The sequence below is a fragment of the Papaver somniferum genome, chromosome 2, assembly GCF_003573695.1.
Source record: "Papaver somniferum cultivar HN1 chromosome 2, ASM357369v1, whole genome shotgun sequence".
Lineage (NCBI taxonomy): Eukaryota > Viridiplantae > Streptophyta > Magnoliopsida > Ranunculales > Papaveraceae > Papaver > Papaver somniferum.
Genome location: NC_039359.1, coordinates 176,127,689 through 176,152,920, shown reverse-complemented (window position 1 = coordinate 176,152,920; position 25,232 = coordinate 176,127,689). Strand labels below are relative to the sequence as shown.

At 35.4% G+C, this 25,232-nt stretch overlaps 1 long non-coding RNA gene across 3 annotated transcripts; it reads right to left on the bottom strand.

Moving 5' to 3' along the window:
- Positions 1 to 9,395: 9,395 nt before the first annotated feature.
- Positions 9,396 to 11,583, bottom strand: LOC113349841. 3 transcript variants are annotated; one of them, XR_003360408.1, is made up of 3 exons: positions 11,075 to 11,583; positions 10,136 to 10,783; positions 9,396 to 9,959 (listed from the first exon to the last, which is right to left on the bottom strand). It is a non-coding gene; the product is annotated as an uncharacterized LOC113349841 (long non-coding RNA). The 3 variants fall into 3 exon arrangements; XR_003360407.1 differs by having other exon boundaries at positions 9,400 to 9,959; positions 10,136 to 10,576; positions 10,699 to 11,583; XR_003360409.1 differs by having other exon boundaries at positions 9,424 to 9,959; positions 10,136 to 10,302; positions 10,699 to 11,580.
- Between the last annotated feature and the right edge of the window lie 13,649 nt (positions 11,584 to 25,232).

Below are 25,232 nucleotides of genomic sequence, written 5' to 3'. Positions count from 1 at the left end.
TGATATGGTCAATGTCTCGTTAATCCAGTGCATTTCCACACACAAAGAGCATGCATATTCATTTTTTTTTAAATATAGTACAGATACATATGTCAAATTTCTTATTTATAATGTTTTGTCTACCCAAGTCATCATATTCATCTAATGAACCCAAAAATTTATCTGAGCCATCTGATGCAAAACTTTCAACAACAATTGTCCAGTACATAGGCAAAGATGGACACAATCAATATCAGATATATATAGGGCTACATCTAAGAGTAAAAAACCAAGTAACAATTCCGTAGAGAAGTTGCATTCATATATGTATGGAACCCAAATCGCTATCAATTTAACCCGCATGCTCCGTACTAAAACACGACAATAATACCATTTAAAATTGATATTGTAGGTTAATGCACGGTTTATATACTTCGTGCGAGGCCACATCTTTTTTTCTTTTTTTTTTTGACAGTCTCCTTTGTATGACGTGCTTGTTGTGCAACTCCTCGATACAGAATATTTTAAGGTTAATGGCAAGAATTTAGTGCAACACTAATTCCATGACTCTTCATACATTTGATGGAGAGATGCTTACCCAACAATTGTATTTTTCTCCCTGCACTATGGTACATTGTTAAAGTCATTGGATGATGATACCGATAACTTAAGTTCAAAACTCGTTAGCGCCAAAAAAAAATCGGCTACAAAAAAAATCAAGTCAACGAAGTTGAGTCAACCGAAACATGGCTGGAACTTCTTTCTACATACATCAAAGAATAGTTGTAAAACAACCAAAGAACTTTAAGATTAACACATATCTAAATTCCCTAACAATCTAAATAAACTATACGTAAATTTTCAACAAAACATATAAGTAAAACCCAGGTGGGTGAACCAACAACCAAAGAAAACAAATAAGTAAAACCCTGGTGGGTGAACCCATAATTTGTCTTTTTCTCTATTCAATGGTTATAGTAAATAGATTATATGCCCCTCACGTGTTACCATATCATCAAAATTTACATGATAAAATTCTTACCACAGTACTAATATTTATGATGAAGTAATTAGGAATATTTGCAAGGCTCATCCTCTATAATATCCTTCATTGGAATCATTGAAGTATAGTTTCAAATTCCGTGGAACTGGTCAGTAGTTATGCCAAAATTTGGGACTGAGATGTCTGTCATGATGAAGTAATCGTGATCCAAGTTTTTCTTTGTTCCTCTCGTCCTTTTTTATAATAAACATGTGAATTTGTTTTCCCTGTCCATTTTTCCGTTACATAGAATTGTTAAACAATATGGGTATACAACAAAATTCAGTAAGCACATCACTGACTTTTTCAATGCTCAAGGACTATTATACAGCAGATAAAAAGACAACCACATAGAAAGAAAAGAAGAAAACAAAGACTAGACCATGGAGTGAAGCCATTTCTTCCGAAGCCGTTTGCAACTACTATGTAGAAGTATAGAAGAATTCCCTTGATGAAAGTCATAGACCCGACAATCCCGTCCTGCAAATAGTTGGCAGATTCTATGAACCATCGTTAGTGAGAAAGTAAGAAGAGATTTTTCACGGCGTGATTAAGACGTCTCGTATAAGCCATTATTGTATAGAAGAATTCGCTTGATGAAAGGCATAGCCTGGCAATCCCGTCCTGCAAACACTTAATGAAATGATGTTAAAAACAACACCTTGGAGTATTTGCTGCAAATCCTATATTCCTTGCTCGTCATGTTCCCTACACTGTTTGGCCAAATATATCATGAACTTTATAGATTTTCAACCATTCGCGAGCCTAGTCACACTCTTTGGCCAAATATACACAAATATAAAATGAGCCAAACCTAAACACCTTTTTATCAATGATGAGCATCTCCAAACAAATAAAACATTAACAACATGGTTAAATATCTAGCTAGTCAACCACCAAATATTCTATCATCTAAACAGAAAAGTTATATGTGATGAACAAATATCTTGATTAGAGAGCGGCAGAAAATGACTAACTGACTCTACAAAATAGAATAGTTTAAAATAGATGAATTTCATTTACCTCCATCAAGAAGAGCAGCAGAAACACCGTTTTTTGTTTAGTTTGCAAAAACAAAAAAAAACTCGCAATTTTTTCTTTCAAAATTAAATTAAGCCTGTTAATATCACGCCCTGAAATTTTCCAGCGTTGTTAAATTCTTTGGCTCCACCTAAAAATTAATACATATAAAATTAATTAAAATATGTATTTGGTCCAGCAGACTCAAACTTAGGGAAGTTGAATAATCTCGGCAATTAAGCATAAGATATTAGCATTACTAACACAAAATGTACATTCATGTTCGCAATAAGTGAAACAAAATTGATTATGAGAAGATTACCTGGTTAGTTCAAACAATAAATCATTTAGAAGCCCACTTTTACTATAGTCAACCATATTAACTTTGGTTAAGCAGTCGGCACAATAGAGTTATAGGGTTGCACCATATTTTCTAACTCAAACCTGGTTAGTATTTGTATGCGCAAGCAATATGCTTGTGATACAAAAAGGCTCGGACGTATAAACACTAACCCACTACAGTCAGCAGGGAATCAGGGATAGCACTGGAAACATTACAGCTCCACGATAAGCAACACAATTGCGATGTTATGCGGCAATTCTGTAGGAAGCTAGAGGAAACTTAGACTGTATCTACAGTTTAAAAAACCAAAAAAATTCTCCCGGAATATATATAATAAATAACTAAGGTTAATGTCTAGGATGTACATTCAAAAATATTTACCAACTGATATGGACCATTTAGATTCCGAACTTCCTTACTGCACCGACATCCATGTACTATTAATGTTCCTAAATTAATAGGTTTGCAAATAGGGATGATGTAGTCTACATTTCTTAGCACAATTTAGAGTTAACCTATAAGGAGCCACTTTCTGATCAATTTGAAGTAGCGACTTTCTGATTTTTTTACCTTGAGTTAGTTCTCTATCTTCCACTGTGCGAACAACGAAAGAACTGCCTGTGAACTTCCATGATCCACTTGTAATGTAAAGACCTGCAATGAACAAAATTAGAAAATGAAAGCATTTGAAAAGAAAAGTCTTTAAGGCGTTTGATCTCTAAACTCAACCATAGCAAAGGCCTAGAAGTTGCATTAATTTTTTTTTTTATCGGCAGAAGTTACATTAATTTTAATAGAAGAAACATCATAGGAGAAAGCAAAAAGCTTACTTTCTTTTGGATTATGGAACTCCAGATTGAATATTTTAAGCCATATTTAATTGTCTCCACAACACAGTCATTCATCGTCCCAATCCTCCTAATCATATTTAAAATAGATTAGATATTGTAACGAAAAAAGTGGTTATGTTACCCATATGCCAACATGGAAAACTGAATCAAACGATCTAACTTTTTAGCAAGTAAATCAAAAATGTAACACAATTCTTCAAATGCTTTGATAAAATCAATTACTCAATTATCCCAAAAACTTTAATTCCATGAAAGTCAACTCATGGTTGAACCATTAGAGGTTTTATATAGTAAACAAATACCCATCAAGAGATTCTTTCCCATACCACTTATGCTTGAAATTAAACAATGAAATTCATGAAAATCCCATAATTTTTGGACAACTGTTATCCCCTTAGGCATGCTTGTTTCATGCAAAACTTACTACTGATGGCATGTCTTATGCAAAGAGATGGTAAGTGTACAAATAAACAGTGTTAAGAATTTGATATATTTCTAAATATCATTCTCTAACTCTTTACAACCAATTATATATGATTCAATACTTGGAAAAGAAATAACTTCTTTACTAATACGACTCTTTTCTAGACCGACCTTAAGAGTCCCAATTAAACCATATTCCCAATCAGTCTCGGATCCTCACCGAGCTTAGAAGTCTTATTGGTTAGACTTTCCTAAACAATCTCTAAGAGACGTGTATAACTGAGACTTTCCTAATCAGTCTCGGATACACGTCTCAATACCCCCCCTCAAGACGGAGCATGCAGGTCACAAATGCCCATCTTGGACAAAATAGCATGGAACTGAGCTTTCCCCAACGACTTTGTGAATATATCCGCCAACTGCATTGTTGTAGGAGTATAAGAAGGTAGAATAATCTTCTGTATTACCGCATCCCTGACTAGATGACAGTCCACTTCAATATGTTTCGTTCGTTCATGAAAAACAGGATTCTTCGCAATATATAAAGCTGATTGACTATCGCAAAGAAGACTCATAGATTGTGTATGGTAAACCACCATATCACGGAGTAATTGTTTCAACCATTTTAACTCACATGTAGCCGCCGCCATGGAACGATATTCTGCTTCAGCCGAGCTACGAGACACAGTTGGTTGCTTCTTAGTCTTCCAAGATATTGGTGAATCTCCAAAACAAACAAACCATCCTGTCAGTGAGCGCCTAGTTAAAGGACAACTTGCCCAATCTGAATCACGCCAACCTCTCTAGGTTAAACTATTATCAGAGCGCAACAGAATTCCTTGTCCAGGATTCTTCTTTAAATATCTAACCACACAAAGTGCTGCTTCCCAATGCTCCATTCTTGGTCGTTGCATAAACTGAGATAAGATATGCACTGAGTAAGCAAGATCTGGTCTGGTGACAGATAAATAGATCAAACGCCCAACCAATCTTCTATATTTTTCTACATCATAAAGCAAATCTCCTGTTGCTAAAGCAAGACGATGATTGGTTTCAATAGGAAATTCTGCAGGTTTCGCACCCAATAAACCTGTCTCCATTATAATATCCAACGCATACTTTCTCTGGCAAATGTAAAAACCTTGTTTACTACGTGCCACTTCCAATCCTAGGAAGTATTTCAATTTTCCTAAATCTTTCATCTTAAAACATTGACCCAAGTATGCTTTAAATTGTGTAAGCGCAACTAGATCATTTCCTGCAATAATCAAATCATCAACATACACCAGCACATTAAGTTGCATTTTTCCCTTCATCATAGGAAAGAGAGAATAATCTGAGTACGATTGCCGAAACCCATAATTCTTCAATGCAGTTGACAGCTTCGCAAACCAACACCGCGGTGCTTGTTTTAGGCCATACAACGATTTCTTCATCTTACACACCATATGAGGGTTACCCTTAGCGAATCCAGGTGGTATTTTCATATATACTTCCTCTTCCAAATCTCCATGTAAGAACGCATTATGCACATCCATCTGATGCACATTCCACTGTTTAGCTTCTGCAACAGCCAAGAACATACGAACAGTTGTCATCTTTGCCACTGGTGCAAACGTCTCATTGTAATCTAATCCTTCAACTTGATGATTTCCAAAAATCACAAGTCTCGCCTTTAAACGCACCAAACTCCCATTTTCATCATACTTTTCCGTATATATCCACTTACTTCCTAAAGCTTTCTTACCAGGTGGAAATTCTGTTAGATCCCACGTGCCTTGTTCTTCTAAGGCCCGTATTTCTTTCACCATTGCTTTCCTCCAACCTGGATGTTTCATTGCCTCTCTGAAATTCCTCGGCTCAGACTTTGCAGATAATGCAGCAATATAATTTTTATGCATGTCAGAAAACCTGTCACAACTAACATAATATGTCAAAGGATAAGGTGTACCTGAGGATGATGACTGTGATGGTTGAGAGTGAGATGGACTATTTTCTCTAATGGTGTGTGTCACAAAACCTTTCAGCCTACTCGAGGGAATCTTCTGACGCTTCCCCTTACCTAAATCATCATTCCCAACTGCAGCATCTGTGGCTTGTCCATCATTTGTCACAACTGCCTGTTTTTCTGAAGTTGTAGTCTGACGCTGAACTGCTACATCGTCAACAGGTGTTGCAGTCTGCACTGCGACATCTTCATCCGTCTGTCGCTGTTCTTCTACAGTTTCTTCACCATCAGCGACTATGCACTCTTCGTCATCACTCCATTCTTCACCAGCACGATCTGTCTCAGGTGTAGTCCCAACAACGTCAGTTGCTATATGACTTCTAGAGCTCTCCATCATATCCGTTTCAACTATATTACCATTCAACTCAGTCTTAAATGGAAATTGTGTCTCATAGAATTTTACATCTCGAGACACCATAAATTTTCTTGTGTCTAGATCATAAACTTGCCATGCCTTCTTACCATATGGATAGCCAAGAAACACACACCTCCGTCCTCGACTAGCAAACTTATCTCCTTTACTGTTTTGATCATGTACATAGCACAAACACCCAAACACCTTCAATTGTTTATATATAGGTGGTTTTCCAAACAATACTTCATATGGTGTTTTATTATTTAGGATAGGTGTAGGCGTACGATTTATCAAGTACGCTGCTGTCAATGCACACTCTCCCCAAAACCATTTCGGCAAGCTTGCTTGAAATTAAAGCCCTTGCTACATTCATTATATGTTGATGTTTTCTCTCTACTCTTCCATTTTGTTGAGGAGTACCTACACATGATGTCTCAAAGACTATTCCATTAGTCTTAAAATAACCACGTAATGCATTAAATTCCGTCCCATTATCACTTCTAACAATTTTAATATCTTTGTTAAATTGACGCTTCACAAGAGCAACAAATTCACGAAATGTTGATTCAACCTCTGTTTTATTCCGTATTAAATAAATCCAAACACCTCTTGAAAAATCATCCACTATTGTCAGAAAATATTGAGCTCCACATGATGAATGGATCTTATAAGGACCCCATAAATCTATATGAACTAAATCAAAAATACAATTTGATTTACTCAAACTACTAGAAAAGCTGCTTCTACGATGCTTTGCCCGGGGGCAAATATCACAAGCATCATTATTCTTCTTAATTAATCTACTAACACCTTGCAACTTTTGCAAAACTTTCTCTGAAGGATGTCCCATGCGTTGATGCCACAGCTCATATGTATCTTCACGCACAACCATAACTTCAACATGCGGCACACCACAGAAAATATATAGTCCACCTTGTCTCTCAGCCACTCCAATCATCCTCCTCGTAGACCGGTCCTGTATAAGACATAATTTGTTAGTACACTGAATAATACAACTCATCTCATCAATAAGTTGTGTGACTGAAATTAGGTTACAAGTTATCTTTGGCACATAAAGTACGTTTTCAAGTTTCAATCCACCAGGAAGAATCACAGTTCCTATTTTCTCAGAGGATGCATACTTTCCATCAGGCAATCCAACCGAACATGCCCTAATATCTCTTACATTTATCATGTTAAGAAGTTCATACGTAACATGGTTTGTTGCTCCTGTGTCAACAATCCAAGATGTTTCATTCTTTTTACCTTGTAGATGAGAACCCGATTTTCTTGAGTTTAAAAACTCCATCACCTGTTGAACCTGTGCTGTTGTAACTCCTACTAGAGACGTTTCATCAGCTGATGACGTACCAGCACTATCCTTTGTTGCTGAAACATGCAGGTTATGAGCACGGACAGGATTACCTCCTTGTCCTCTACCTCCTCTTCCAGCACGTCCTCTTCCTCCAGTTCTTCCTCCTCTGCCATTCTTTGGTCTATCTCCCCACCATTCTGGATATCCAATGATCTTAAAACAGCCATCATCAGAGTGTCCTTGTCTGCTGCAAGTTTTCAGTACTTGGCGGGATCATAAGCACTATTAAGTAGGCGTTGATCAGCTTGCACCTTGAAGGCCATAACATTCTCCTGCATCTCTGTAGGTACTACTCCATCTCCAATCTTCAGGCGTTCTGAGTTCACAATGGTTTGATACGCAACGTCTACAGACGGCAGTGGTTCCCTTGCAAGCAATTGTTCACGCAAAGAACTGTATACAGAATCTAACCCAATCAGAAAATAGTGCAAGAAATCTTCTTCTCTTAACATACTAACCTGAGATGCAATATTACATGTACACTGTCCACACTTGCATTGCGGTATCTTCATATAAGTCACCATCTCATCCCATATTTTGTTCAATCTTCCAAAATATATAGCAACTCCCTCTGTTTTCTTCTGTTTACAGTCACTTAAAGATGCTTTTAGTTGACATATTCTTGTCCCACTAACAACACAAAATCTTCTCTTCAAGTGTGCCCATAATAGACTTGCATCCTCATAATCTCCCAGGGTTGATCTTACTGACAACTCCAACGTGTTAGCAATCCATGACACCAACGTTGATTGCACTGCTATCCATTCTTCTAACTGATCTGGATCTTCAGGTCGCTTAATGGTTCCATCAATGAAGCCATATTTTCTCTTGGATATCAGCGATCTTCTTATGGCTCTAGCCCATTCATCATAATTATTTCCTCTCATAACTATTGGCGTGATGATAGTTCCTGGTCCATCACTCGATCCTAGATGATATACAAGATTCTTCTTCTGTGTATCATATTCCACCATCTTACTTTTTGATGATTCAATCTCATTGACCATCCTTGTTTTTTTTTTTTTTTTAGGTTTCAAAACTGGCTCTCGATGCCATGTTAAGAATTTGATATATTTCTTATTATCATTCTCTAACTCTTTACAACGAATTATATATGATTCAATACTTGGGAAAGAAATAACTTCTTTCCTAATACGACTCTTTTCTAGACCGACCTTAAGAGTCCCAATTAAACCATATTCCTAATCAGTCTCGGATCCTCAGATTTCTTACCGAGCTTAGAAGTCTTATTGGTTAGACTTTCCTAAACAATCTCTAAGAGACGTGTATAACTGAGACTTTCCTAATCAGTCTCGGATACACGTCTCAATAAACAGGCATGTCTTACGCAAAGAGATGATAAGTGTACAGATGAACAATTAGCATTCCAAAGCCAATTATTAACAATATCTTGCTGGTGTCTAAAATTTCTCATACAACGACTTTCATCAATTTAAAACCACGTGAAGGAACTACAGCTGAATGCTCTATTAATACAGTGAAACATATTACTAATGTATGTTGGAAAATAGTTATGTTTACAGAATTTTGCTTACCTAAGTGCTTGCCTAATTATACCTTAACATGAGAATATGATCACCCTTGCTCCAATGCTAGCTGCAACAACAAAATTTAAAGGTTTTTCTTTTTGTAAGTTAAACCATCAATTTGTGAGTTTGTTCATTAATATGTGAATTGATCATCTTGCAACTATGATGCATCATACGCTTGGAATTAACACTACCCCAGAACTACGCATCAGAAAAACATTTTTAACTCCCAAATTTTTGGTACAACTAAACAAAAATTTTAAATTCTCGACTGAAATGCTTTAACGCAAACAAAAAAAAAATCAGTCAAACAGGTAGCAAATACGAATAATGTAGTGTATTAATTTCATAGTACTCGACATATATAGATAATAGTAGTGTACCAATCTTTGGTTTACCTATATATGGCTCATAGTAATTTGAAAACAAATTAAGAACCCTGAGATTAATTTTATAGAATTTACCCATTGCATATTGTTAATCATGCATGGATCAGGGTATACCTTGGAAAGATTTCCATAGAAGAGGAGGGGTTTTTAGTATAATAGACTTTAATCTGATTCTTCTTGTGTGAAAATATGCAATTGGTAAGACCTGTCAATGATCAGGGTGAAATCCAACGCCAGAGTGTGAGTCAATTCGAGGACTCTACGACATGCCGCCAGATGCGCAAAAAATTATCTCGAATTGGAGCGGGGAATGAAAATCGCCCACATGTAATGTATAAAAGTTAATCAACATATCCTATTACATCCAGTCAACTAATACACTACTAACTGAATGCACAAACTGGTACTACCATTATCCCACTCTATAGAATGAATGACAAAGGAGTTACTCCTGCGCTTCTATATATCTTTTCAATCTCTTCAAGATTTTCTTTTTCTGTGAGTCTCAACTAATGCTACTGGCTAGTAACTTATAGAACCGCTTCATACAGCAAGTTACAATTCCCAAAATTCAATTAAACCGCTTCCAAAGAACACAACCTTGGCCGTGATTTAGACCAACACCTATACACAAAACAACATTAGGATCAAAAAAGGAAATAGAGGCTAAACAACAAAGAAAAAAGCAGGTGGAGGACCTTTTCTCCTGTAACCTTCTTACAAAAACTTACATCTCAGTAAAAAGAGAAGACAACTGAAAACAGACTCCAAGTTGAACTTTATGAAACTATTTAGTATACCTACGCTTAGAGTAGTGCTAAGTCATATCAGGAGTCGACGCAGTTTGAAGCCAAGCAACTAAACCATGCCCAAAGGAACCATCATTGTTCATAGTATAATGTAATTATAATCACTTCAAAGTTGTATTTATATCTCTTCTTCTTAGTCTTCAAAATTGAATGAGTACCTTCATAATAAAACAATTACTTTGTGGGAAAGTAGCTATAACCTGTTAAGCAGAAAGTAACTGAAGAACAAATTATTTAAGGAATTTTGTCAAACATTACACAGCTCTAAATGTTCACCTGAATGATTAGGTGGTGCATCAACTGATGTTTATTATTGTACTAAGTTGGGTTTCTTCTCTGGCAGTGATTGGGGGTTAACGTATAAAGTGACAATGAAGTTTCATTCAAATTGTAAATCTGAATTACCACTAACATCTCTCATCACACCCAAAGCTTGATCATCCACATAGTTTCACATACACAAACAAAGCTACCCTATGAGAAATATTGCTCATCCTATCCACCAATTTGTGCCATAGTTGACATTTGAATCAATTTACGTTAATATTACTTACTGTATTTGCGACGTCCCTAGTAGCATGCACTATATTTCGCAAGCTTCGGAAATACTTCGCAAGTTCAGAGGTAACGTTAGCAGACCTGTCAACGTATATATCATGAGAAAGAGAACATTATCAGTTCTACATATTGAATGCAATCGTCCCCAGGTTATTAATCAATCTATAAAAACAAAATTTGCAAAAACTCATTAAGAAAATTGCAGAAACAACAAAATTTAACCCATATAAAAGAGTAAATCAATAAGAACTCGGTTAATTAGAATTTCTTAGCAAGATAACACAACAATCCCTCAAATACAAATTTACCCACAAATATATGAAATCCTAGGTTTCAATTTCTAAAATTATAAAAAAAATCAATTAATGTTACCAAAATCTCTTATTATCTAGCAAATCCCGTCATGTTCAACTGAAATCAATAAAAAAGAAGATGAAGATGTTGCAAGAACTTGCTCAAGTATCTGAAGGTGATGTTGTCGTTCGTTGAATCACTATTGCTGCTGGAGAAGGACAAGTAGTTGTAGACTCTGGTGGTGGACTATGAGAAATTGAGAATATGTGAAGAACCAAAGAAGAGTTGAATATGTGGAACTGAAAACCTCTGTCTGCAGCTTCACTATTTGGCTTACGGAGATGGAAAAATTGGAGAGACAAAACCCGAAATTTCCTAACCGTCTAATTGAAAAACTCCATAATAAGTTAGAGATAGCTAATAAACAAACCAAATCTAGGGTTGAAATTCTTATTGTAACAAACAAATTTTCAATTATTTTCTTCAGAATACATATGATTGTGTTTCTTCGTCTGGTGAATGAATTTGGAGAGGAGAAGAATCGCAAAAAGAAAATCAGTTTTATGAGACAGATTGAAGATAAGAGAAAAGACGATTACAGGCTCCAAATCCGGAATTACCCACAGTTTCCCAGCCGTCCAAGCAAAAACTCCATCGGGAGCACGGGGATCGCAGGATCAGGGTCCCCGTTTAACGTCGTCCGTTTGATAGCCATAGCTATCATAGAGAAAAACCTCATATGTGACTGCCCGGATTTTCAGACTTTCAGCGGACACGAATTCGACCTTGTGGGTCGGGTCCGATCCGGCTAGCAAGTCCAAATTTCCGGACCGACGCTCGTTTTAAAATATTCAATAAATAAAATTAATAATTCAAGCTCAAAAGGAAATGTAAACTTACTTTTAAAATTACAAAATTTTCAGATAATAATTACACAATCAAAAGTATCAAATTAAAATAAGACAACACTTCGATTAAAGTTAAAATGCGATACCCAAATTCCCGTGATACATAATGATTTCTTTTACGGTTAGTCTCTCTTCATTCTCTGTGGAAAGGGAGGAAAAAAGGGGTGAGCAAACCACAACCCAGTAGGAAGTTTCAAAAAATAATAAAGTGCATCGAAAAACACACAATTGCAGTAGATACAATAATAAAATTTATGCACAAAAATTCACAACAATACTTACGCCAATCACAACCACGAATACTTAACATTTCTTACTCAAAATATTCAACCTCAAATTCTAGATCATTAATCTAGTTGCTTTAGTTATTCCGTTAAACATACCACAATCATTCACAAACAATTTTATTTTTTTCTTTCTTCAAATGATTCTTAATATAGATGTCATAGTTATTCCGATAAACAAACCAATATTGTTCTCCAGATAGTCTTCCCAGGGTATCCATCAGTGATGGAATGCCATAAAGACCTGACACTTCTGCAGTAGAGTTATATTCACATGTATTAAATTTCTATGGATACAGTTTATCCGTGTACAAACACCAAAATCATTTCTAAAATCCGAGATACTTGACCAAATGCATTTGTATAATATAATATAATATTTTATAGTGATAACGAAAATGTATTCATTTTTAATACCAGAAATCATCAATGCCCAAAAACAAACATTTGCCGGGTCACCAAACAAGTAGACCTATTCCTAACAAGAATTGTAAACAGTGCCATACATCAATACTGAACACAAATAGGAAATGAATTGTACGAGAAGAAATGTTGGCTCATTGCTGAACAGTGAAGTGGTTAAGAAAGACATCATATTTTTAAGAGAAAAGACGGTCAATTGCTTAGCAGTGAAGTGGGATGAGTAAACAGACCCCAAGAAGACGATACAAACAAAAAGAAAGGCATGAGCTTGTTAGTGGACTCTCAAGTTCAGAAATACACACCCAACACTACACGGGTTGAATATTACCGATTTTAGGTTCGAAAAATACTATCCAAAAACACGGGTCTCACAATATACCTTTTTATAACAATGATAAGCAATTAATGAGACATTGATTAATAAAATATTTGTAATTGTTAAGTTGAACATACCACAACTGTAGATTTATCTTCTTCCTAGACAAATCTCAGCCACTCTTTATCTAGGCTAAGTTATCCAAACGGTGCTTGTATTCTTGACTAGGAACATAAGATAGATTCTATATATGAATTATATAAGGCTTAAATTCATTTTTCCAAAAGTCAGCTATCTTCATCTTCTAAATTCATTTTCCTAGATTTACTTTCCCATTTCTACCCGGATCTTGATTTTGTTAAGATCTAGGTAGAGTGAAGTATTTTTTTTTATTTCATGTTTTGAATAAATACAATTACATTATAGCAATGATCAATATATTTATATTTATATTTATATTATGTCTTTTAATTCTCATGCGTATGGCAAGTGTATGCCATCACGATTTCTCATACCTCCCGGAGGCCTTCGATTTCGTTCAATCTTTCATCCAACCAGTTACAAGCGTGATGATCAGATATTACAGAATTCGATGTGGAATTTGGGCATATTACTTCTTTTATGGAAGCATCATATATTCTCGGAGAGTATCCAACAAAATGGTGATAAACCATTAGAAGATTTCGATTACCCTATCGTTTTACATATATTTGGTGCATGATTTTCTTTTCGATTTTTTTGGTTCAAGATAATTGTACTTATCATGTAACTCGATTTATGGATGTAATTGAGTATTATGTAACTATATAATACCAATAAACTCTGGGGCTTTCATGCTCCTTATTCCTTCAAAAAAAAAAAGAATTATATAAGGCTTAAATGTCAACTACTGGTTCATAGTTTCTGATTAAGTTCCTGAACTACTCAAGCCGCAACCAATTTAATACATTTTTAGGTATTCAACTATGCGGCCAAACCGCAGCCTTAGAATACTTTTGTAGTTTGATTCTAGTGGTAAACAAGTACCAATCAAACCCAAGTCATAATCTGTTTCCGGTTGGTAAGATCAACTTGTACATAGAATCCTAAAATACACAGAATAACCAACTGTGGTGCTCAACTTGTACATAGAATCCTAAAATACACAGAATAACCAACTGAGGTTCGAAAATCTAGTCATGAACATTGAGCACCACAATTGGTTATTCTGTGTATTTTAGGATTCTATGTACAAATTGAGCTTTTTGTTTGGTTTTTAACTGAAATTTAGCAGTTAACAAGTTATCTAGACTTCCAACATCGGTTTTTTAATCACTGATATTCGTTACTGATGATCAGTTTCTTGATGGGGATTGCTCTTTGTTCTTTAATATATTTTAGTTTTTCAACTTGTTTTGTGATTCAATAATTTTATGTGTTATATATGTTTTTTAACTTAATAATAATGATGAGATTCTACGAACTTCACCAAAAAGAACCATTATTTGCTCTTATGTCTGAACGACGGGGGACAACTAGATAAAGATCCCGCATGCATGTTGTCCTATACACAAAAATGGTGAAGTGTGGCGTGGGAAACATATTTGGTGCCGGAATTCACTTGCATCAAGGGATTCCTTGACAGGAATCACAAACCCCATGAATATCCTAATAGTTAATGTTCCTACAGCCCGCATAGAAGCTCCCGACCCATGTCAGATGTGAGGCAGGTATTTCAAACTCATTTTGTTTGCCTAATTAGAAGAATCTTGGAGCCCAAGATGATCGTCTTGGAAAGTCCTGATTCTTCACCGTTTAGGTGTTAAAAAAATTTGTGCGTTTGAATAGGTAGTATAGACTACAGACTAGAGACGGTTTCATAGATAGAGACGATGAATATTCAGTCTAGGTTATCCATTCATCATCCTGTCGTTTTAGATGTTGGTGAGATACTATATTGGTCATGAATCACGACTGTAGAACTACATAATTGGTCGGTAAGGGTTCGAACCCTGTAATTTCTGAAATCCGCTCCAATTTTTAAGGAGTTAGGATGTAGTCTAAGGACCACTAGTCTAGGGTATCAAAAAACAAAACAAAAAAACTCCATAAGTTAATTGGTCGATTTCATACTACTAGCAGGCAGAATCTACACGACGAATATGTAAGCTTGATATCTTATGGTATTTTTGTTCTGTTTTATTGGTGCTGAATCTGCTGATGCATTTCCAAACAGTTCTAGACCAACCAAAATAATTGTCTTCATTAGTCCTATTGAAAACTGAGGCATTTTGTTTCGGCCATAGATTCTATTAGTTATCACTTATTGGTCCACAAATGCCACGTGATCGTATAGCGGGTATGATTCCCTTGTAAAAATGCGACATGATTATACAATTACAATATCTAGTGCATGTGTGATAGGGATTCTTCGTTTGGAAGATTCAATTTATATTATTAAAAACAATTACAGCGCGTTTGGTTTGGGGTAATCTGAGACTTCGGAATTAAATTACAGAGGAATCCGTCCAATTCTCCGAACCAAACAGGTTTGATGGGATCAGAATTGGATCATATTGGTATTGGATTACCCCTTATTTCCATTTCTTGGTTCCACTGCTTGAAGAGCGTAATTGAATCCGATACCTGGGGAATTCTGGATTATGCCTCCATGAAATGACAAAATTATACTTTCCATTATAACCATCGATTGAAGAAAATTTGGTCTTATATTGTTCTAACTCCATGGAGAGAAAAACCCCAACTCGAATTGGGACATTGCCACGGAAAAATCTTCATCTAGGTTTTTATCTTTTTCTGAAATCTCTCCATCTCTCTATATTGAATTGGAGTTTTCGTTTTCTCAAAACCCTAAAACCCATCAAAGTAAGGGATAAGAATCATAAAATATTAAACTTTGATGTTGTTCACTAGTTGTTTCATTCAAATTATTCTTGTCATTTCACAAGTAATACATGCAATCTGGTTCAAGAGTGAAGTTTAAAAAATTTATCTCACAACGTTTTGTTAATTGGTTTTATGAATCAGAATTTTTGATGATGAGGACACTAAGGTGATTCTGTACATTCGAATTTTCAAATTTGAATTTTATGTTAGTCTTCTCTTACTCAACGGTATTCAAATGAAGTAGAATTCTACATTTAAGTCATATAAGAAAATCAGATTACTCTTCAATCAAATTAGCTCAACTAAACATTAATTTTTTGATTATGGAATTTTCCTTGGAATCCATTTATAGGAATTGAATTACTTAATCTTCGATTCTTCCAACCAAACAGGTTGTTAGGGCAATAATGAAGGCCTAAACTCCAAAAGATATTACTTTATCATTTTATAGATGGGTAAATACTTTTATTTTTATTTACTTTTATAGGAAAATGAGTTATCTGCCTGACAGCAGAAACTCAAAAATTACATCTAAGGTCTGCAGAGCTGCCTCCAGCATCATTTATAAACCTTAACGAGCCATCTCTATTGATGGCATTGTCATTACCATTACCACTTACATACTGAAGATAATTAAGTAAAAGGTTTAATTTTGGACCTTTCCAATTAAATTTATCTAAGATATTTGAATTGGAAATTAAACTAGCGAATTTAACTGTCGTAGATATCTGATCCTTAGTTATTTTGATCAGCTTTCCCAGAACAAAAGATACTTCTTTAAAGTTTCCATCTTTCATCTGATGGTATCCTATGTTGAATCTTCCTTGAACTTCTGACTTGTATTCATCCTCTAGATCCTTCAGAATTGCATCGTCTTATACTTGGAGATCAATGTTTGCTCTTTGCAATTCTTTGGCTCATCTGACTGCTAGTTCAGCTCCTGATCTGGCTATGTTATCTCCAGGAATGCATTCTTTGATTCTTCTTGCTCCCGCACAGATTCCTGCATAAGACATAGCGATGAAAACATAGTTAGTATAAGAAGAGGAATCAACATTTCTTTCCATAGTAGTAAAACTCATGGAACTTATGCTGATGGTAATTCCAAATTTCAACTTATGCTAATTAGTCCTTCTGACTATGGTATCCTATTTCTCTCTCTGGTAATAAAGATTGTTCAGAATATGGTTCTGGTTGTGCGTAACTCTATTAAAAGAGCATAGATGCTTTTTAATCTTATTAGCAGTAATCAGAGAATAAGGTTTAGTTTTATGAAATATTAGATCACATTTAGCTTTCCAAATGAATCAGCAAGTAGTAGAAAAGATTGGTATCCAGTCCTTGAGATGATAAGTGGGGAGAAACCAAGAGTTTAGCCAATCATTGAAGTTAGTTTCTTCCCAAAAACATTTGAGCTGAGAACCAAAAAGATTTATCCACACTTCAGTAGCATATATGCAAGATATGAGAGTATGGGTTATATCTTATGCATCACTTTCGCAGAGATTGCAGATAAGATAAATGTAGTTGAGGATGCTAGCAGTCCTCATATTGGTAAGTAAGATACCATAAGCACACTTCCATACAAACTTTTGGATAGATGGGGAGGTATCTTGTTTCCAGATTTTCTTCCAAGATTGATTAGTGATGTCCTAAAGAGATTTGGCAGTGAAAGGAGTCTTGGCTTGCTCGAACTCTGCTGATGATGGTGATGAAGCGTCCGGAAGAGTGGTTTTGGAGTTTTCAGGGAGGTTTTCATCACTGTTACTGGCTATTCTCTAAAAATCTATCTCTTCTCTTAATCTTTGTCTTTTCTGGGTTTAATCTCTCTGATCACCTGATAAACCCATTTTGTAGTCTCATAATTAATACCATTCATAGCCATTTATGGTGTTTGGTTAAGAGTCATGTCTCTAGACCATGCACGTCGGTTCAATAACCCATACATGGAACTCAGAACCATCATGACGCTCTGAAAAGTATCTCACACAATCAATTTTCTCTAACCTTTCAGTTCTGGCTTAATTGCATCGCTTCGGCTTTTCCGCCCCAATACACCAAGCCTAATCCTATACCAACTTCTAGCCTCTATGGTTCCACCATTATGAGTGAAATTGGTAAGCCAGTATGCCTAGCATTTTCTCTTTGGGTATTATTCTTGGTCTATGATTTTATGCAGGTTCAGATATTGTAGCACCTGTTAGGAGGCACCATTGGCTTTTGGGGCACGTCGAGTAGATATTTGAGGTTCCATTATACCAACCATCTCCCAATCAATGCTCAAACCCTATACCCCAAAGTAATCAATACCCTACTCAAACCAAGCATGACCTCATCATTACCTCCTCAATTCACCGATTACTATTTCATACCACCCCTCATTACACCCCATCTACCATTATTACATTTGGAAGCATTCATATTATGCTACATTTTTCAAAAGTAAATAATAATCCAAAAATGTACTTCCAGTCCTATGAAACAAAACCCCTCCTGAATGAATATTATTTTTATTGTGTCTCTACCATTATTATGAATGTCTTATTATCATACCTGTTAAATACGTTTACGTCAATGAATTATCAACATGGCACAATAATCACGGACTCTGCAGAGGTCACTGATCCAATGCCCAACGACGTTGCTGATGAACTTTACCAACTCATACCCAACCTGAATCTTTCACAATTTCTTTCTCTCTTTACCAACATAAACTATAATCTCCTTATCAGAATTTCCTTTTTTAAGGTTCAGTCTTATAGACAGGCTTATACTTATTTATTTCTAAATATCTCTATGACCTGTCTTTATTCTTCTCTGATACCCATTGTTTCTTGGAAGTATCAACTTCAAATACAAATACAAATATACTATAATTTCTCTGCACCCAATCCTAAGGGTGCACACACACACACACACACTTATCTTTTAAGTTCACCACCTCTTTTATTGATTATATGGAGGATTCTAATTCTGCAAGTGAAACCCATTCTTCTACCTCTATTCAAAACCTCTCTTCTGAAATGGCTGAGAAACTTTCATTACTCAAAAATCTCCCTGCTTCCCTATCTAAACCTGTGTACATTAATAAAACAATTGTTCTAGATGATAATGATAATAATTGGAAATGGTGTATGGTGGGTTACATATGCAGTAAAACTTTAGTGCATACCTCTTCTATCAGATACTATATCTGCTCTCAATGGCCTCTATCACAAACTCCTACTGTCACAAACTTTAATGGATTGAGAAACAAAGTTCTGATCAGATTCTTAGATGAAAGTGATTTCATCAGAGTCAACGAAAAACGCCATTGGTTTGCTTGTGGATTCCTTATAGTTCTACGGGTGGTTCCACCAGCTGGTTGGCCTGCAAATGTTCAAGTTTCTTTTGAGGAAGAAATGATGTGGCTTATCATGTGCAATGTTCCCAAAGAATGTGTCGCATTTGAAGACTTGAAGTAGCTGACTCTCAACATTGAAGAACTACTTGATGCTAAAGATCCTTATGACAGTCATCCTCTCAAAAAGAATATAAAAATCTATGTAAGAATTCCCATCAACTGAGCTCTCCCAACTGGTATCCCACTTCTTACTAGGGGAAGAGAAGAACCCTTTCTCATTGAGTGCAGGTATTTCAAAGTCCCAAGGAATTTTTGTCACTCTTGTCATGTTATTGATCATAGAGAGACTGTCTGTCATAACTGGTTGGAAAAACAAAAACTTATCAAGGAAGCTAGCTCGTCTGCTTCAAAATATGTCTACCCACCAGTTTTTGGACTCATGATGCCACCTACTCAAGTACAAATGCCTCCAAAGGTTACTCCAAACATCCTAGCTTTTGATTCTCCATCTACTCAAGCTGAAGTAGTACCAGATTCGCAAAGTCAAATATTGATATCTCCTGGCTCCGTGGGTAAAGGAAAGGCTGTAGCTGTTTGTCAAACTTCAAGTTTATCTAATCAGGAATCTCCCAACTGCTTGATTAATATGGGCCCATTTGGTAGCAGATCTACCGCTCTCAAGATTCATGAAGAAGAAACAAATCAAATTAAGTAACTTATTCCTTTGGTCAATGGTTTACCACTTATCCTGAATGAAAAAGCGGGGGTCTAACAACACCACCCAATATTTTGCTTAGCAATCTTTATGGACAAACTCGAATATACTTTTAAGAGAATCGACAAGACTCAATCAATTAAAAGTATGTCAACGAGTTTATATCTCTCTCTTGATTTGATTTACTCAAGCAGGAACTGCGAGTTCTAATCAAATGCAAGGAATAACTTGGAATGTACCAAAGACCAGTATCCAAGGATCAATCAAAGACAATCAACAACCAAAGGATGGACTACTCTAATTGATGATATAATGCACAACATGTATTATTTCAATTATAAAGATAAAACAATATAATACGGAAATTGAAATAACACATACACCAGAAATTTTGTTAACGAGGAAACCGCAAATGCAGAAAAACCCCGGGACCTAGTCCAGATTGAACACACACTTTATTAAGCCGCTACAGACACTAGCCTACTCCAAGATAACTTCGGACTGGACTGCAGTTGAACCCAATCAATCTCCCACTGATCCAAGGTACAGTTATGCTCATGCGCCTCTGATCCCAGCAGGATACTGCGCACTTGATTCCCTTAGCTGATCTCACCCATAACTAAGAGTTGCTAAGACCCAAAATCGCAGGCTTTGACAATAAACAAATTTGTATTATACAGACAAGTATATCAAAGGATCAATCTGTCTCCCACACATAAACCTTAAAGGTTTTGTTCCATATTTTGATAATAATCAAGGTGAACAGGAACCAATTGATAATCCAGTCTTATATTCCCGAAGGACAGCCTAGAGTTATCAATCACCTCACAACAATCTTAATCTTATGGTAGCGAAACAAGATGCTGCAGAATCACAAACAATGAGACGAAGATGTTTGTGATTACTTTTTATATATTGCCTATCGGAGATATCAATCTTAAGCCAATCAATCTGATTGTACTCGTACGATAGAAGATGCAAGATCAGATCACACAACTACGATAAAAGTAGTATCGGTCTGGCTTCGGAATCCCAATGAAGTCTTTAAGTCGTTAACCTGGTTTTAGAAGAAGAAAACCAAAGGTTAAAGGATAATCGACTCTAGCACGCAAACTAGTATCACACGTAAGGTGTGGGAATTAGTTTTGCACAATACTAGATGTCTCCTTTATATAGTCTTCCAAATCAGGGTTTGCAATCAATGTTAGCTTAGTAACAAAGCATTCAATATTCACCGTTAGATGAAAACCTGATTTAGATTCAAGCTAATATTTCTCAACCGTTAGATCAAAAACTTAGCTTGTTACACACACTTGAAAATGAACTCTTCTAGGTTTGTTAACCTTACCTAAACTTATGCAGTTGTTGGTTCAATAATAGTTAACTAAAAGGTTAGCCATATGAGAATTTCATATCAACCATGTTCTTCTTCACCATAACTAGTTCAAATGACTTCAAATGAACTAGTTAGAGAGTTGTTAAATTGCAAGGAAATCTTATGTACTAAACAAGACACGATTGAAGCAAATATGATTTTATTCACTTGAATCGATTCATGAACTTTTATATCCACGGTTTGCAAATTGCATTCCTTAGTCTTTTTAAGTTTAAGTTCAGAAATCATCTTCAGATATATAACCTTCTCAAGTTCGCAGACTAGGTTCACGGACTTAAGTTACCGGGCAGAGTTTATAAACTCCAGCAGAAATTCTCGGGTATGCGAACTTTTCCGGTTCGCGGACTTAGCTTCACGCAAGTAGTTTGTCAACTCCAGCAGAAATTCTCGGGTTTGAGAACTTCGGTAGTTCGCGGACTTGGCTCACGCCATTCTTCCGGTTCTCTTGATCAACAAAGTTCGCAAACTTTGGTTCAAGGAATATGACTTATACATAAATGTGTTTCCACAACAATGCTTATGTCCACCATTGGTTATGTAATCTAAACTATAATTTCAATCATTGAAACATTCTTAGAGGACATTATATAGTTGTTACACCATTTCTCTTCAAAGCAATTTTCAAGATGATTGAAACATATCATGGCTTTCGTCACATGGTAAAGATAAACTTGATCGAAGCGAAAAGCTTACCAACATATATTTCGAGATATAGATAGGCGAGGTATACTCGGCTCGAAATACCAAATGTATATAATCCAGGTATAAATATATATATATATATATATATAGGATACGACTTCTTGTCTCAAAAAGTAGGAGATAGAGTAGATAGACTTTTGAGTGATAGATAAGTTCAAGTCTTCACATACCTTTTTTTCGAGAAGTTCCACCGGTTCCTTGAGTAGTCTTCTACTTGTATGATGAATCTCCATGAAGTCCTTGAGATCCACTACAATTTTTATTCTAGTCCGAGACTTAGCTATAGTAGGCTAGAAATAAAGACTTATAGTTTTGATCACTAACATTGACAAACATGCTTGAGATAGCAATTCATGCGAGTTCGACCGAGAAATGCTCTAACAATCTCCCCCTTTGTCAATTTTAGTGACAAAACTATCAATACACATGGAATACAAAAAATATAAAGAAATTTTAGTAGCTTCTATTCCACATGTCTAATCTTCAACATTCCTCGAAATCTTCGTCACTTCCAAGTACTCCAATGATCCCAAAGGTTGTATGTTTAGCATCACCGTTGTTGAAGATCCGTAGCTATAACAATGAGAAAGCATCGGTCTCGATCATTATTATACAGTGTCATAGTATTATTACACATCGTCAAAGTTCAATTGTATCACAACTTCAACAATAATACTATGGTGATATGTATCACCCCCCCTTAGTCAATACTCCATCTCACATGGAAACCACTCCCCCTTACATAATGATCCGAAAACCATATGTATTTGTAGTGTGAACTACATATTAATTCTCCCCTTTTTTGTCAATAAAATTGGCAAAGGTACAAGAACAAGATCATAATGAAATTTCCGAGAGACATTTCATGACAAAAGGAAAAAATACATACCAGCAAATTTATATGCAATCATAAAGCCGAAGCTAAATGCATTCATCAAGGAGTTTAAAGATACAAGATAACCCCTCTAAAATTCCACAGCCGCACACCCCTCAAGATATGACCATTAAGCACAAGTTCAAAATAACTCTCCCCCATTTGATGTCATTCCCGAAAGAACAACAAGAGCGACCTTAATTTCAAAAGAAAAGAAGGATTTTTATTGGACACCAAAAACCATGAAAGTGATTTTCTATATCCAAAAAACTCAATCAAATTAATCACAAGTAAACCCATGATTAATTTAATCGAAATACACAATCAAATTAAACACAAGAGGTGATCAATTCAATTGATTATGCTCAACATAAGAGAACTTATGGACACATGAAAATACTCAACTAGATTAATTACAAGAGAACCCATAATTAATCTAATTGGAATACACAACCAAACTAATCACAAAAGTAATCAATTTAATTGTCAATTTTTTGCTCGACATAAGAAAACTTACGGAGCAATAACTAAATAACCAAACAAGATGATTAATTTAGTTCGATAAGCTCGACATAACATATTTCACGGAACACCAACTAAGCTAAAAGATCAACTTGGTTGTATAGTGCTCAACATAAGATACATTACGGAGCCTCACAGTAATACATAAAATATGGATCAGAGATGATCAATACTGCGGAATACACAAGGATTCATTCTATCTTCAATCACTATTTGCATAACGATAATTAATAGACATAATCCTTGAAAACAAAAGATTTTAACCTATCTTCCATCAAATGTTTGACAATATAGGCTTAACTTTTGTATTTGTCAAAAGTCTATTCATTCTTTTACCAGTATGTGAATACCGATCACAAACGACTTTACTTTTGACAGAGTATGGGACAAACAAGTTTACAAATGCAAACATACATATCCCATAAAACATTGCAATATATAGAATCATAAAATTAATACTGCAAAAATCATCTTCCAAACAATTTTATAATTTAAACAAATAAATCTAAAAACATAAAGATGAAAGCTTTGGACATAGCTACGTGTAATCACAATAATTTCTATTCCAAACTCTAGTAATCCTTCTCAAAAATAAGAATAAATTCTCATAAGAAGTTTCCTAGGCATCAAGACAAACTCGTAATGCACATACAAGATGATTTGTCCTTTCAGGGTAGAATCAATCTTTTTCGCATGGATTTACACCAATAATAGCTACCAAAGGCGTATTAAAAGATTTTCTTAACAAATAAGAACATACAAAGTCAATAAAGACCATGCACCATGTTCACATAGGATGATTGTGAACATTCAAGAATTCCATAGCACTGCGTACTACTTTCCATTCTTGAACTTCCTTCTTTGTGATTCACCAAAAACATTCTTGTAAAATCTACAAATTAGCTTAGAATAGTAGTACTCCAATAATCCAAGTGCCCAAGTTCAAGAGGAGTGGAACAAGTGCAACGAAACGGAGCAAAATACTCAAAAACAAGAGACAGGACAAATACCAATCTTAACTCATCCAAATTCAAGTTTTATCATCTCCGTTTTGAATATAATTCAAAGAGGCAGAGAGTGCAAAAATAATGAGGTCAATCCGAGTTTGGACGAAGAAGTTACGTCCAAAACAAGTTTACCGAATATCGAAGTCAAGTATGCATACGGGTTTTCAAACGAATTTTCGTATCCTGAAGCAGTATGCAGACGGGGTTTGCGAACTTAAACCCCTAGATTTTGGTTTTAAATGATGTTATGCATACTTGGTATGTGTACCATGAAGTCCAAACATCCCGAACTAATGTTTTCAAACCTAAACATTTAAGAACCTTAAACACATATCAAGTTAGGTAGAAATGAACGATAATCAAGGTACATGGATCATTATAAGTACTCAAACAAGTAATAAAAACATAAAACTTTCTCAAGTTTATAGACATACCTTTTTAGAAAAGTCCAATTGAATTCTACATCCTTACCGAATATAATATGTGAGCCCCAGTTGTTGTGCTTCCCTCACCGTATACACAGCAGGGCATTTCTTGGTGAGGATGCACTTTCAACTCAAACAAGTTGTGTTGAGGTGAACAATGTATTGCTCACCATGGCACCAATAAAGAGTTTCTTTCCAACAACTCTTAAATCTTGTAGTGTTTAGAAACACCCAACGAACTGTTTTTATAAGTCTACCAAAGAACTTCAAGAGAACCCAAAAGGATTTGTGTTTCTGATTTCTTGTTTTCCAACTTATGACAAACAATTTATGCAGATAGTTTTTAGTACTGCGAAGGGAAACTCTTTTGATAAATAGAAACGTCCTAGATTCTTCATAAAAGAAGACAATACTACTATCTTTATAGGGAGTATC